At 37.3% G+C, this 16,334-nt stretch overlaps 1 protein-coding gene across 6 annotated transcripts in view; it reads right to left on the bottom strand.

Annotated features, from left to right (window-relative positions):
• The window catches only part of WASF1 (WASP family member 1), a 70,946-nt gene that overhangs the window by 43,011 nt on the left and 11,601 nt on the right, over positions 1 to 16,334 (bottom strand). Inside the window, exon 2 of one of the 6 annotated variants that reach the window (XM_005210796.5) lies at positions 6,538 to 6,650. The exons of the other annotated variants lie outside the window; for them this stretch is intronic. The gene's annotated coding sequence lies outside the window, so the exon portion shown is untranslated. The remainder of the gene's footprint in view (positions 1 to 6,537; positions 6,651 to 16,334) is intronic. 6 annotated transcript variants of the gene reach the window in all.

The following is a 16,334-nucleotide window of genomic DNA, read 5'->3' as shown; positions in this document are numbered from 1 at the left end:
CGGGTCTCCTGCATTGCGGGCAGATTCTTTACTGTCTGAGCCACTAAAATGACTAGGAGAAGGCCCGAAACATAGCAAATAAGAACTCAAAGATGCTAATGATTATTTCCATGAAAAAACTTTGTATTTCTTAAGAATTTTCCAAGGATAAAGGGCTACACAATCTTATAATTAGAATAGCTTTTTTCCATTCTAAAGAACAATATTTGGATGAAAGGGAACAGCAGTTTTCTGAATTTCTGCCACTTTCCCTTTTGTGAACTATTATTTTGCATGACCACAGAATCCACTATGTGTGTGCTTTGTTGAATCTTCAGAAAAACTGTTCTGGTCTTTAACATAATCAATAATCAAATCTGAATGTTACATTTTTTAAAACACGCAGCAGAACACAAGTATTGTGCTGTTTTTACCCACACCTCATTTCTGACAATAAATGGGTAATTTTTCCATACCAAGCAGTTCTCCAGTTCTCTGTGGACAACAACTGAGCATTCTACAAGTCAATTCAGTATGTCCTACGTGCATGCGTGCTCAGTCGCTTCAGCTGTGTCTGACTCTTTGCAATCCTGTGGATTGTAGCCCACTAGGCCCCTCTGTCCATGGGATTCTCCAGGCAAGAATACGGGAGTAGTTCGCCATGCCTTCCTCCAGGAGACCTTCCAGACCCAGGGATCAAATTCACGTCTGCCTTCATCTCCTGCATTGCAGGCAGAATTCTTTATCCACTGAGTCACCTCAGTTCAGTTCAGTCACTCAGTTGTGTTGGACTCTTTGCGACCCCACGGACTGCAGCACATCAAGCTTCCCTATCCATCACCAACTCCAGAAGCTTACTCAAACACATGTCCATAGAGTCAGTGATGCCATCCAAAACATCTCATCCTCTATTGTCCCCTTCTCCTCCCGCCTTCAATCTTTCCCAGCATCAGAGTCTTTTCCAATGAGTCAGTTCTTTGCAATCAGGCGGCCAAAGTATTGGGAGTTTCAGCTTCAGCACCAGTCCTTCCAATGAACACCTAGGACTGATCTCCTTTAGAACTTACTGGTTTGATCTCCTTGCAGTCCAAGAGACTCTCAAGAGTCTTCTCCAACACCACAGTTCAAAAGCATCAATTCTGAGTCACCCAGTATGTCCTACAAGTCAATTTAATTCCAACATTAACTACTTGGAGACAGCACAACCCCACAGGCTGCTCACTTCCACAAGACTGCCCCCAACTTCAGAAGCCAGTTAAAAGTCTTAGGCCTTCCATTTTTCTCCCCAACAAGCTATAATCAGGGGTTTCCATGACCCCCTCCTCAGGTTTGCTAACTTGCTAGAACAACTCAAGGGACTCAGAAAAACACTTTACTATTTTAACTGGTTTGATATAAAAGATACAACTCAAAAACAGCCATGTGGTTGCAAGAGTTGGACATGACTTAGTGATTAAACAACAAATATGGGCAAGGTTTTGGAGAATCTTATGGTCTGGAGAAGTTCATGCAGACTTTCCATGTCCTGTCTGGGCACACCACCCTCCCAGCATCTCAGTGTGTTCATCAATCTGGAAGCTTTCCAAATCCTGTAGTTTAGTAAGAGTTTTTATGGACGTTTCGTTACATAAGCATGGTTGATGAAATCATTGTTCATTGATGGTTAACAATCTCTAGACCCTCTTCCTTTCTTAGAGGTTAGGGAGTAACGTTGAAAGTTCTAAGTTTCTTAATCAAGTCTTGGTTTTTATGGTCCCCATCTAAGGGGTATCTAGGGGCCCCCTGCCACTAGTCATCTTGCTGCTGCTAAGTCGCTTCAGTCATGTCCGACTCTGTGCGACCCCATAGACGGTGGCCCACCAGGCTCCCCCGTCCCTGGGACTCTCCAGGCAAGAACACTGGAGTGGGTTGCCATTTCCTTCTCCAATGCATGAAAGGGAAAAGTGAAAGTGAAGTCGCTCAGTCGTGTCTGACTCTTCGCGACCCCATGGTCTGCAGCCTACCAGGCTCCTCCATCCATGAGGTTTTTTCCAGGCAAGAGTACTGGAGTGGGGTGCCACTGCCTTCTCCAACTAGTCATCTTATTTGCATACAAAAAGATACTCAAAAGTTTTAGGAGCTTGTGCCAAGAACCAGGGACAAAGACCAACTACATGTTTCTTATTATACCACAAGATTGCAAGGAGTAATTTTGCAATTAAAAATGAAGATTAAAAAAGAAAAATACTAGTTTTCAGATTACTTAAAGTCTACCTTCATGTAATTGTCTTCTAAAAAAGATAAAAACTGTGAAATTTTTTGTTTTTGTAAGAATCCATTCCTTGCAAATAACATTTCTCTTTGCTATTCTATGCCATTTAAGGAAGTATAAACCTAGTCTCCATCTTCTTATCACCTCCCACACTCCCCCAGGGCTATGACTCTCTACATTATTCTACCAAATAACACAAGTCAAATTTGTGTGGTAATTTTTTAATAATTGTGTGTTATTACCCATAGGTATTATCCAATTCATGCAAACTTAAGTGCCTCGGGACCTATGGTAAATTAGAAATGACTGCAAATTCTTTGTAACTCTTCATTACGTTATTTTCATACTCCTTAAATTTGGACTGGTTTTGTGACTTGTTTTGACAGTATCATGTGGTGGAAGTGACACTGTGTGATCTCCAAGTCTAGGCCTCAAGAGACCTGCTGCTGCTGCTGCTAAGTTGCTTCATTCGTGTCCGACTCTGTGCAACCCCATAGAGGGCAGCCCACCAGGCTCCCCTGTCCCTGGGATTCTCCAGGCAAGAGACCTAACATCTCCTATAAATGCTTTTTTTGAACTCTTCCACAGATAAGCTCAGATAGCCTTCTGGGGACACGTGGCCCAGCCAATATCCAGAACCAACTGCCAGTCATGTGAATGAGGTCTTCTCAGACTGTTGTTCGTTTTTCAGTCACCAAGTCGTGTCCGACTCTTTGCAAGCCCGTGTACTGCAGCACAGCAGAAAATCTAGATGACCTCCTCAAACTATCCAACCCAAACTGGGCCACCAGATAACTGCAGTCATGTAAGTAGCCTGGACAAGGTCAGCAGATGAACTGCTCAGCTGATCCTAGCCCAAACTGCTGGCCTATAGAATCATAAACAGATAAGATAGCTGTTTTAAGCCATGAAGTTTTGGAGTAGTTTATTATCCTGTGAGAGGTAAGAGATACACACAACCCCCTCCCCCACTTCTAAAGAAACAAAATTAGCTTTGCATAGAATAAAACTAATGAGTTGTACCACTCTGCTTTCAATTAAACTAAATCTGGTAATATGATCACAACCACTGGATTGGTATTTGATCTGGAACAGGTCAGCAAGATCCCCTGGAGAAGGGCATGGCAACCCAACTCCTGTATTCTTGCCTGGAGAATCCCATGGTCAGATAAGCCTGGCAGTCTACAGGTCCATAGGGTCACAAAGAGATGGACACGACTGAAGCAACTTAGCAAGCATGTAGCCACATATGACAAGACATAAGTGATGTGAAAGTCGTTCAGTTGTGTCTGACTCTTTGTGACACCATGGACTATACAGTCCATGGAATTCTCCAGGCCAGAATACTGGAGTGGGTAGCAGTTCCCTTCTCCAAGGGATCTTCCTGACCCAGGAATCGAACCTGGGTCTCCTGCATTACATGCAGATTCTTTACCAGCTGAGCTACCAGGGACACTCATGACAAGACACAGGGAAGGCCTGTCATCTATAAACTGACATGGCACAAAACTCTGCCCTAATGGACAACTCCATGGAAGGCAGTGACAAATTCAAATCCTTTATTAGGTAACAGGAACGTTAACATAAACACTGAAAAACTGGTCACTAAAGCTGCTAATACACCCCAAACAATATAATATAAATCCTTATTCTGTAACCACTAAGATCCAGGGGGCTGTATGTCTACTCATCCTCTTTACAACCCTACTCTGGAGTTCCCATTGGTTTCCATTGGCTAAGGAAATCTGAATATTTTTCTTTACAATCTGAAAGGACACTATATATGCTATAATAATTTCATCTACCGTAACACTTTATAGTGTTAAGTTTATAAAACATTTCTAAATAATCTCATTTGAGAGGTAGCATGGCTTATTGGACAGGGCCATGGACTTTGGGTCAGGGAGACTAAAATTCAATCACACTACTCAAAAGATTACTAAGAGCAGATTTAAGAATTAGAAACAAGAGAAGTACATGTAAAAATTTTTAAGTGTCTGGTAAATAACAGCACCCCGATAAATTCTATTTTTCTATTAATTTAGTAAGATTTACTAAGGACACTGATTGCATCAACTGGCTTTTGTTACATAACAAAACCACCTCAAAAATTAGTAGCTTAAAATAACAACCAATTCTGAGTCAGCAATCTAGGCTATGCTCAGCTGAACAGTTCTGCTGATCTTGGCCAGGCTCATTCATATGCTGTGGCCAGCTGCCAGGTAGACAGGCTGGTCTAAGATGGCTCAGCTGGGATGGTTGTCTCTATTCCAAAGGATCTCTCATCATCTATCTGGCTAGCCTAGATTTGACTACATATGGAAACATGCAACACCTCTTAATGCCCAGGCTCAGAACTCACCAAACATAACCTCCACTGAGTTTATTAGCCATAGCACAATCACCAGGCAAAGCCACACTTAAAAGGATGGAGAAACAAAGTCAAGGAGCTGCTTAGTGTGGTCATTTCACAATTTATCCAGAGACCTATATACTGGGTACCATAAAGGTCTTTTAAATGCTATATATATGTAGATGTAAATGTTTATGTATTTAATCATTACAGTAAATCATTACAAAAAGGTCCTCAAGAGAGATATAGACTATTCCTATTTTTGTGGGGAAACTGAAGTATAGGGAGCTAGTAACTAGCCCGAAGTATACATAGCAGAGTCAAAATTGGAAATCAGGCTTCCTAGGTCCTACCTAGTTCAATGTTTTTTCCATTCATCCTATGTTGTCCAGAAATTGATTCCAAGATCCTAGAGATCCTATAACGCCTCCAAAAGTAGCTTCTAAATAATGTCACAGAACAAAGTATTTTATGATTTGAGATGTAAGTTTAAATCATATCTGCTTGATTTCTTTGTCACAGTCTACCTAACCTAACAAATCACCTGTGGTCAACTTTAATGAAAAACTGCTTCATGGCACTGGCACCGTTTCTTTCAGTTTGATTCTGGGAACGTTATTTTTCTTTCTAAATGAAGAATTTATTCAATGAATCACTACTGAATGTCTGTTGTCTATGTCGGTCACTGTACTATATACTGAAGATACAACAAGACAATCAGCTTTTATAAACTATATTAAAAAACTTTAAGATCCCTCTCTTGAAGAAATAAGTTTGATAAGGAAAGCATTTATTTTCAGAGAAATTTCTGGGATCTACCATTTTAATGAAAATATAGTCCTTTTTACCATTAAACCCTGCAATAGCTAACGGAATACCAAGTTCAACAAATTGCATCACCTGTATGTATGAACAGATATTCACAAATATGCATTTAATTATCGTGGTCAGAAGCCTATTAATCCTTTTGACTCCTATCTCTATTCATCCCCTACATCTGGGTTGATTCTACCTTCAAAATATATATCTACTAATTCACTAACACTATGCTGAACCAAGCTACTACTGTCTCTTGTTCAGACCATAACTTAGACTCATTTCATCTATCTGCATCCATTACTGTCTTCTTAGAGGAGCTCAAGATACTCTTAAAATATGTCTGATTACATTATTTCTTCTGCTTAAAACCCTTCCAACAGCTTCCCTATTCTAAATGTACTCTCTTCACTGTAGCCTTTAAGACCTTTCCATTCTCACCTTCAACCCTTCTTTTTGTTGCTCCAGTCACACCAACCTTTTCCTTTCACACCAAGCTCTTTTCCACTGTAGGGCCTTTGTATGCACCGTTCCCTCTTGGCATCACTGGCCTCTTTTCATTTCTCGTAGCTCAAAAGGCCCTTCCGAATTCCTCTTACATAGGTCCCCTTCTTATCCTATCATGGTGTCCTATTTGTTTCCCTCACAGCATGTTTTAAATTTATAAATACATATTTACTTGTTTATCTACTGGTTATATCCTTCCTACCAGCCTGTAAGTTCCATAAGAGTACTGTTTCATTCATTACTGTACAAATATTTAGCATACTTCTTGCTACACAGCAAGTGTTCAATGAACATTTTTAAAATAATCAATATCTAATTTTTGCATGGCACCATATTGGTTTATTTGCCAATAACTGCAGATAGTAAAAGAGGGATGGACAAAACTAAATTTATTAGAGTGAATGAAAATGAAAATGTTTCCAGAGTCAACACCCAACGTGAAAATAAAATTTATTGCCTAAAATAAGTACTTGTTACCATCATCTTAGATGATTATGGACAGAGGAGCCTGGCGGGCTACAGTCCATTGGGTTGCAAAGAGTTGGACATGACTAAGCACATACATACATACATAACAAATAAAACCTAGTTCCTATGTGCCTAGAGTATCTAGGTAGGATTAGAAGTTTACCTCTTGCAAACGCAGGAATAACCACATTGCTGTTAGTGTGATTCTTCACAATAGGCTTTCCTCACCTCTTCTGTTTCTCTACAGGAACATTTTTCACATTAAATACTAGGTTGCTGAAATACACAGAGATGGAATTTATATACTAATTTCAAACACAATACAGTGTATTTCCAAAGACACAATTACACTGTTTCTGGCATAAAAGCAGTAACTAATGCTGAAACACATTTTTAAATGATGGTTCTCTGCAAGCAGTTGAAAGAGGGAATTGCTAAGGTAAGTTACTTTAAAGTGAAGTAAGTTTAGATAGCTCACTAAATTAAAAAACTATACCAAATAGTAGCTAGGATCAAATGTTTTTCCAACTATATTCAGAAAAAATATACTTATCTTTTAATCATGTGAAATAATGTTTATTGCTGCCAGTTATATAATTGGTATGTTTCTTGAAGAAAATTTGAAAAATATTGACAAACATGAAAATAAAATTATCCCAAATTCCAGCAACCAGAGACTAAGACTTAACACTTTATTTAACAGAGACCTCTATTTTAGATCAATTACAGTATTATGTAAATAAACTCTTTTTAAAATAATCTAGTTTTCTGAACTTATGCTCCAACTACTTTCACACTTCTGTTCGTGCCATTCTCTCCTTGAAGGATGAACCAAATCTCAATATAGGAGATTTGGTCTTAAGTCCTCACCTTTAGGACTGAGTTATGCAATATCCCTAAGTATCTGTTTTATCATAAGATTTTTGTGGGGATTTAGTCATGAACATTAAGAACCTAGTACAGTAGATCTTATACAAATGGTAGTCATTGTAACAGCTAAAAAAATCACCTCTTTAGTGGAACTTTCACAGATTACTTCAGTCCTTTTCTGATGCTATTTGTATGTTACTTACATTGTAGTGTCTCATTATGAGCCAATACATGACTTATATTCCTCACTAGGATCTGAGATGATTTGGGACAGGTCTCCCACAACTTTATATTCCCCACGATGTTTACAAATACTTAAGGTTAATTCAAAAATATTTTTTTCACACATATTACCTGTAAGTCATCGAACTGGGAGACACAAAGATGAATAATAAGTTTTAATTTCTGCCCTCATGTAGTTTATAATCTTTTAGAGGGAAAGAGAGATTATTAGTATAAATAGCGTTAGTCCACAAACTTTTTTTTTAAACCCACTGGGGGGAAAATATGTTTCAGAATTTAGAATTTCTCAGATTTTAGAAAGGTAATATAGTATATATACTGTATATTAAGAAATCATTCACTAAGGTCCAGGTAGGCACCCTATGATCCAACATTATTACTTTTATTCATAGTGAAATGTATGAATATTCACTAACTGGTATAAATATAGACTATAAATAGCCTCATATCCATTCAGGTCAAATATTAATACTACGTGAGTTTTCAACTGCTGCTGTAGCAACTATAGTGACTTTCCAGTGGTCATGTATGGATGTGAGAGTTGGACTGTGAAGAAAGCTGAGCGCCAAAGAATTGATGCTTTTGAACTGTGGTGTTGGAGAAGACTCTTGAGAGTCCCTTGGACTACAAGGAGATCCAACCAGTCCATTCTGAAGGAGATCAGCCCTGGGTGTTCTTTGGAAGGAATGATGCTAAAGCTGAAACTCCAGTACTTTGGCCACCTCATGCAAAGAGCTGACTCATTGGAAAAGACTCTGATGCTGGGAGGGATTGGGGGCAGGAGGAGAAGGGGATGACAGAGGATGAGCTGGCTGGATGGCACTGCAGACTCGATGGACATGAGTTTGAGTGAACTCCGGGAGATGGTGATGGACAGGGAGGCCTGGCGTGCTGTGATTCATGGGGTCGCAAAGAGTCGGACACGACTGAGCGACTGAACTGACTGACTGACACAGTACAAATTTATTATCTTTTAGATCCAGAAGTCACAACTGTCCTTGTGCTAAAGCCCAGATGTCTACAAAGCTGGTCTCTTTCTAGAGGATCCACGGGAGAATCTGTCCTTTGCCTTGCCTGACTTCTGGATGCTGTTTGCTTTCCTTGGCTCCTGGCCTTTCATCTTAATAATTAGCAGTCCCATCACTCTAATTTTTACTTCTGCCATGACATTTTCTTCTCTGACTCTTTTGCCTCCCTCGGACTCTTGCAAATTACACTGAGCCCATCTGGGTAATCCAAGCTAATCTCCCCATTGCAAGATCTTTAATTTAATCATCTCTGCAAAGCCCCTTTTACCAAGTAATGTAATGTTTACAGGTTCCAGGATTAGGATATGGACCTCTTCAGGGTCTATCATTTTGCCCACCAGAGCCACTAAATTAGATTTTTTTTTTTTTTTAAAAGAAACTTTTAGTTTTCAGAGTCTTTTGAACTTTAGAACTACAGAGAGGGAACTGTGGACCTGTATAAACAAAGGTAGTACAAGGCTAGTGATACAAGAAAAGCACAGGAGAATTATAGAAATATAATGAATGGAAAAACCACAACCAGTTAAGTATCAGGAAAAGCTCAATGAAATAAATAGTATTGGGCTGGCCAAAAAGCTTGTTTGGGTTTTTATACAACATCTTACAAAAACCCAAATAAACTTTTTGGCCAACCCAATATTTGATGGGAGCCTTCAAAGATGTAAAGGATTATGACAGGTGAACACTGGTCCAAAAAGTAATTTTCAGACATACTTGCTCTCAAAATTTTATAGGGACATACAAAACAGCAACAACAAATTCAGAGACAGGAAACTATATTTGGAGAAGAAAGAGACTGCAGTTTGACTGAATTATATAGACTAAAAGTAAAACAGTAGTGAAAGAAAAGGAAAGATGAAGACAGATACAATGGGCTATATTGCTTGTCAGGATGAAGAGTTTGTTCTTAATTCTGGAGGAAGTGACCAGTCAGGTGGAAATACTTTTGAACTGAGAAATGATATTACATGATTGGTGTTATATTGAAGAAAGATTAATTTGGCAAGAGGATTGATTCAAATTGGGAAAGGCAGAAGCGTAGCAGACAAATGACTAATCTAAAGAATAGGTACTTTCACTAGGGTGATGGGAGAAGAATGATGTCAAGGTAGCTAGGATTCATAAGAGATTTTCATCAACATAATTTTTAATAAAAGCAGCTACAAATTATAGTGCTTACTGTATGTCAGGTACCATTCTATGAAAGAGTTTAACTCCATTTTACAGATAAGAAGACTACGGTATAGGAAGTATACCTTCTACACTAAGTATCATGGCTGGGATTTGAATCCAGGTAGATATGACTCCTGGAGAAGGCAATGGCAACCCACTCCAGTACTCTTGCCTAGAAAATCCCATGGACGGAAGAGCCTGGTGGGCTGCAGTCCATGGGGTCATGAAGAGTCAGACACGACTGAGTGACTTCACTTTCACGTTTCACTTTCATGCATTGGAGAAGGAAATGGCAACCCACTCCAGTGTTTTTGCCTGGAGAATCCCAGGGACGGGGGAGCCTGGTGGGCTGCCGTCTATGGGGTCACACAGAGTCGGACATGACTGAAGAGACTTAGCAGCAGCAGCAGCAGCAGTGACATAATCTGAAAGTTGAACGAACTGATTTGTGAAAAATTCACCATTCCACCTAAAAGTAAGCTATGATAAGTTAATAATGTATACTTAAAACTCTAAAACAAATACTAAAATATCACAGGGAGTTACAGCTATTAAGCCAACAAAGGAGAAAAAACAGAATCATTAAAAAAAAATTACTCAGGCTTCCCGGGTGGCTCAGTGGTAAAGAATCTGCCTGCCAATGCAGGAGACATGGGTTTGATCCCTGGTCTGGGAAGATCCCACATGTCATGGAGCAACAAAGCCTGTGAGCCACAACTATTCAGCCTGTACTCTAAAGCCCAGGAACCACAACTACTGAGCCCACTCACTGCAACTACTGAAGCCCACGTGCCATAAGGCATGTGCTCTGCAATGAGAAGCCTGTGCACTACAACTGGAGAGTACCTCCAGTTCACCACAATTAGATAAAAATCCACAGAGCAATGAAGACCCAGCATAGCCATAAATTTTTAAAATTTACTCACACTAAAAGAAAATGAAAAGGGAAATAAGACATTTATGAACATTACAACAAAAGGAAAATAACAAAATGGTAGATTTAAACTCTGTCATCAATAATCACATTAACCATAAATGATCTGAACATGCCAATTAAAAGGTAGAAATTGTAAGACTGAATTAAAAAACAAGACCCATCCACATGCTGCCTATAAGAAACAATTTTAAACATGAATACACAAAGAGGTTAAAAGTAAAAGGACAGAAAAAGATATACCATGCTAAAGAAAAAAAAAAAAAGCTGGAGTGACTACATTAATATCAGACAAAGTTGATTTTGGAGAAAGGATATTACTAGAGATATTCATACTAACAAAGCTGTCAATTCATCATGAATACATAATCTAAAATGTTTATTTACTTTACAAATAAATAGATTCAATAAAGTAAAAAGTAACAGAAGTACAATATAATACAGAAAAGTCCATAGATATAGCTAAAAATTTCAACATCTTTCAATCACTAATAGACCAAGCAGACAGTGAGTAAGCAAGAACACCATTAACCAACTTGATAATTGAACTTTATAGAACATCCTATCCCAAAACAATACAAAACACATTTTTAAGTCTTACAAGTATACAAATAACATTTACCAAGAGAGACCACTTTTAAGTCATAAAATAAGAATAAATGTAAAAGGATTTAAATCCTACAAGGTATGTTTTCTGACCACAATCTAATTACATTAGCAATCACAACAAAATGATCTATGGAAAATCCTCAAATAGTTGAAGGCTAGGAAATATATTTCCAAATAACTCCAATTGAAATAAAAAGGGAAAAAATAGTTGTTTTGAACTGAATGAAAATGAAAACAAAAGTATCATAATGTATGAGGGAAGCAGCTAAAGCAGTAGTACATAAAGGGAAAATTACAGCATTAAAATGTCTACACTGGAAAACAAGAAAGGTCTTAAATGAATGGCCTCGACTATTTTCACCTCAACAAACTAGAAAAAATAAAGCAAATTAAACTGGAAGTAAGCAAAAGAGGAAATAGTGAAGGTGAAAGCAAAAGTCATTGAAACAGAAAAATAATGAGAACGTCAATAAAAAACGATAACCCACTAGCCAGGCTGATGGGGAAGGGTGGCATATAAAGATATATAAACTGACAGTATCTGAGGAATGATAGGAGTGCTATCACTACAGATTCTACAGATATTAAAAGAACCGTTAGGAAATATCATACAACTTATACTAATAAATTCCACATCTTACATGAAATGGAAAAATCCTGAAAAGACACAAGGTTTAGTGAACCTCACAAAAGAAGAAATACATTGTCCTTTGAAAAAGAAAAGCAGTATTAAGGGATTTATACTACTCGACTTCAATACTTATTATAAAGCCACACTATTCTAGGTAGTGTAGTACTGGTATGAAGAGAGACAAATATCCAATAGAACAGAAAAGAGTCCAGAAATAACCCAACTGATGAATTATTTGGTCAGCTGATTCCTTCCACAGATACAAAGTTGACATTCTTTTTTTTTTAAATGGTGCTACAACAATTGGATATCGCTATTAAAAAAAAACAAACCTTAGATCCTTACCTCTTACCATGTACAAATGAGTCACATACCTAAATGTAGAATGTAAAACTATAAGGCGTCTAGAAAAAAGAAAATTTTTACTGCTTTGACTTAGGCATAGATTTTTTAGATGTAACACCAACAGCACAATCCATAAAAAAAGAAATTTTTGAACCAGAATTCATCGAAATTAAGACCTTCTGCTTTCTCATTAAGGGAATGAAAAGACAATTTACAGGTTGTGAGAAAATATTTGTAAATCACATATTTGATGTATCTAGAATGAAGAAACCTTTCTTGGTAGCTTAGATGGTACAGAATCTGCCTGCAATTCAAGAGACCTGAGTTCAATCCGGGAAGAGCCCCTGGTGAAGGGAATGGCAACCTATTCCACCCGGAAAATCCTATGGACAGAGAAGCCTAGTGGGCTACAGTCCATGGGGTCGCAAAAAATCCAACACGACTGAGCAACTAACACAAATAAACACAATAAAATTCAATTAGAAAACAACCCAAAGGTAAATATCCAGATATTTGAACAGATACTTCACAAAAGAAAATATACAAATAACATTTAAAAAGATGATCAACATCATTAGTCTTTAAAAGTGAAAGTCGCTCAGTCATGTCCGACTCTCTGCAACCCCATGGACTATATACTCCATGGAATTCTCCGGGACAGAATACTGCAGTTGGGTAGCCTTTCGATTCTCCAGGGGAGCTTCCCAACCCAGGGATCAAACCCAGGTCTCCCACATTGCAGGCAGATTCTTTACCAGCTGAGCCACCCGGGAAGCCCTCATTACTCTTTAGCAAAACACAAATTAAAGTCACAAGGAGATACCACTACACACCTATTAGAATGGCTAAAACTAAAATGGCAAGAATGTGGAGCAACCAAACTCCTACTCTGCTTGTAGAAATACTATGAAATGACATAACCACTTTGAAAGACACTTTGGTACTTTCTTTGAAAACTCACAGCAGCTGTATTTGTAATAATCAAAACCTGGAAACCCAAATGATCACCAACAGACCAATAAAAAACAAACTGTTATCCACTGGAACAATGTTTATAAAATGGGATAGTGTTCAGTAAAAAATGAACTAATGATGGATATGAAAATACAGATAAATTTTAAAGTCATTACACTAAATGAAAGCAGCCAAACAAAAAAGACTCTACACTGTATGATTCTATTCATATCAAGTTTCAGAAAATACACACCAACCTATTATGTCAGATAGCAGATTAGTGGTTTTGCTTAGGGTAGGGATTGGGATTGATGGAAGGAGTAAGGAAAGACAGGATGCAGGAATTACAAACAAAGAACAGAAAATTGGTTTGTGTGTGTGTGGGTCATTATATTGATTGTAATGATGATTTCAAAGCGTATCCATAAGTCAAAACTTATCCAATTGTACATCAATTATATTCTGATATAGCTCTCAAAAACTCATTTAGTCAAATAGCAATAACCATTTATTCCAATATAGTTAATGCTCATATCCTGCTATAAATGCTTATTTGCTATTACCTGTTAACAAGAAAATGATTTAAACTTACAACAGTAACATTATACTACTCAACTTCAATGTGTAAAAGAGTACATTTTCTTTCTGGAAATGTGCAAGCAAAAAATCGTTAAGACTAATGGATTAAAACAATGCAAATTCAGACAAGCTCAAGTAGATCAGTGAGATCTGCTATTATTAGCATATTATTATCTATCCTATTCCTTACTTGAAAATAAATGCAGTTATCACAATAGGAAACTGTTAAGTATGTAGCCTTAACAATTTCCATCTCATCACTAAAAGTAATCTACAAGTATAAAACAGCAGATGAATTGGGTAACTAGTCATTTGTAATCTGCCTATGTTGAAGTGAAAAATTTCTCCACAGATACCATTTCACGTGGTGGCAAAAGTTCCAGGCCAGTTCCAAAATCTTATTTAAGCAGTAGGGATTAATTATCCCCTCTTTCTTCTACATCACTGTTTTCCCTCTACTAGATCACTGTCATCAATATAGAGACATGCTATAATTTCATCCATCTTACAAAACAGCAACAACAAAAACAAACTTCTCTCGGTCCTATTTCTGCCTTTAGCCATTTAATCCCCCACTTCCTGATTTCTTGGCTCTCCTTTTTGGCAAAATTCTTTGAATTAGTTCTCTGATTTTTCTCCTGCAATTCTCACTTAAATCTGTCCTATTCGGGCTTTCATTTCCAGCATTGTAGCAAACCATCTGACTAAGGTCAATTATCTGCTGTATCCAGCGGTTAATTCTGAAGTCTCTTTTCACTAAACCTCTTAATAGTTGTTCATTCCTTGAAACTACTTATTGTGGCTTTCGGGAAACCTCAAGTTCCTGGCTTTCCTCCTGCCTCCTTCACAACTTCTCTACTTCCAAATCTTAAGAGTACTCTAGGACTCAGTCCTCGGACCTTTTTTCATATTTGTATCTATATTCACTCCATTAGCAGTTTCATGTTAAATGTTCTTAAAGTAAGATACATCTATATCTTAAATTAAAGGACTTGACCGCCTCACTATAATCCTCAAATAAGGTCAATTATAGATAATTTTATCATTTGAGGAGGCAGGTGCTGATGAAAAACAGATTCAAACAGACACAAAAAAAGTTGAAAAGAAGTTACTTAATTTTCAATAAATCATTACTAGTATTACTGGTATAGGGAGTTACTTAAAAATAATAAAGCTAAACTGATGAATACCAAAACAAATATTTTTTATTTATTCCAGTCATTTATTACATTAGAAACATTTAAATACCATACTAAATATGTCATTAAAAATGTAAATTATGACCTTATCCATGGTCCTAGTCCCATATGGGCCTAAAACAGTTAGAACTTACATTAATTTGGACTTGTTTCAGAAGACTTTTTTATAACAATTATCTCATTTTATCCTAAAAAAGACTCCATAAGGATATTAGAGTAAATATTATTTAAGCCAGCAGTTTCTGCTCTTAATATGACCTCTCACATAACAGGCAGACTTTTAATGAGCAGATTTAATTAATTTCAAATTAGAGAACTCAGAAATCCATCTCTACTACAAGAAATATACATTAAAATTCATGTTCAACTGATGACAGGTCATTACTGTCATCTTTCTGTACTTAGCATAAAATTACAAAATAGAAACTTAAATCTTCTTTTTAATGTCAATGAAACTAAGTCCTTTATATACATAACCATTAAGAGACAATCTTTATTTCATTTACTTCCATGACTATACTGATGATAAAAATTATATTAACACTGATCTCCAACAATTGTTGACTGCTTCTATTACAAAGAAAAAACACTTATTTTTGCAAAGAAGAAGACAACTATATTTATAATTGATCATTCACAAGTAAAGCATGATCCTTTTCCTCCCTCCAAGATTCCTACCTCAAATGATGTGGCATGCACTGCCTGCTGACCCCAGAGCAATGGTTAGAGGCATACAGACTTACAGCAAAGCTTCTTAAAATATACCTTCTCTCTCTTGAGGGCTCAAACATCAGTGCTTCCAGTCCTGAGGACTGAGGAGTGGCCCCTTCCCTTCTACTACTAAGCACATCAGTGTCTATATAGACTCTCAGAGTTCTGCCTCTAAGATCTCCATCTGTGAAATGTTCCTTTCTGACTGAAATATCCTATTTCACCCCTCCAATTCCTCACTATTAACTTTCTTTGTCCTTATCAAGTCCCTGTGATCCTTTAGTTCTTCTCTATTTTCAAAACCATCAACATACTTTTGGCTTTGCTTCCCTTCCTACCTCACTAGCATTTCAGATCCCTGTTCCACAGAGAATTGCCCAGATCACAAGGCCTTACTTTATCCTCTGGTCCCAACTGAAGGGTCATATCAGAATAATATTCTGATATGAATACCATTATATTCATAATGATTACATCTTCTCTGATCACATCATCAGCATCCTCTGCTGTCTTTTAAATTTCCACTCTGTAAATAATGAGTCAACAGTTTTGTTATGCCCTAGTTCATTCTATACTTTCTCTTCTTCATAAATCCATCTATGTCCAGATTTTGAACTATCCCTTTAAATTACTGATATAAACAACCCTAACATCCCTGTAAACACTCAAACCTATGCTATCTGT

Source organism: Bos taurus, chromosome 9, assembly GCF_002263795.3.
Source record: "Bos taurus isolate L1 Dominette 01449 registration number 42190680 breed Hereford chromosome 9, ARS-UCD2.0, whole genome shotgun sequence".
In the NCBI taxonomy this organism is placed as follows: Eukaryota; Metazoa; Chordata; class Mammalia; order Artiodactyla; family Bovidae; genus Bos; species Bos taurus.
This window is presented reverse-complemented; position numbering and strand designations above follow the sequence as displayed.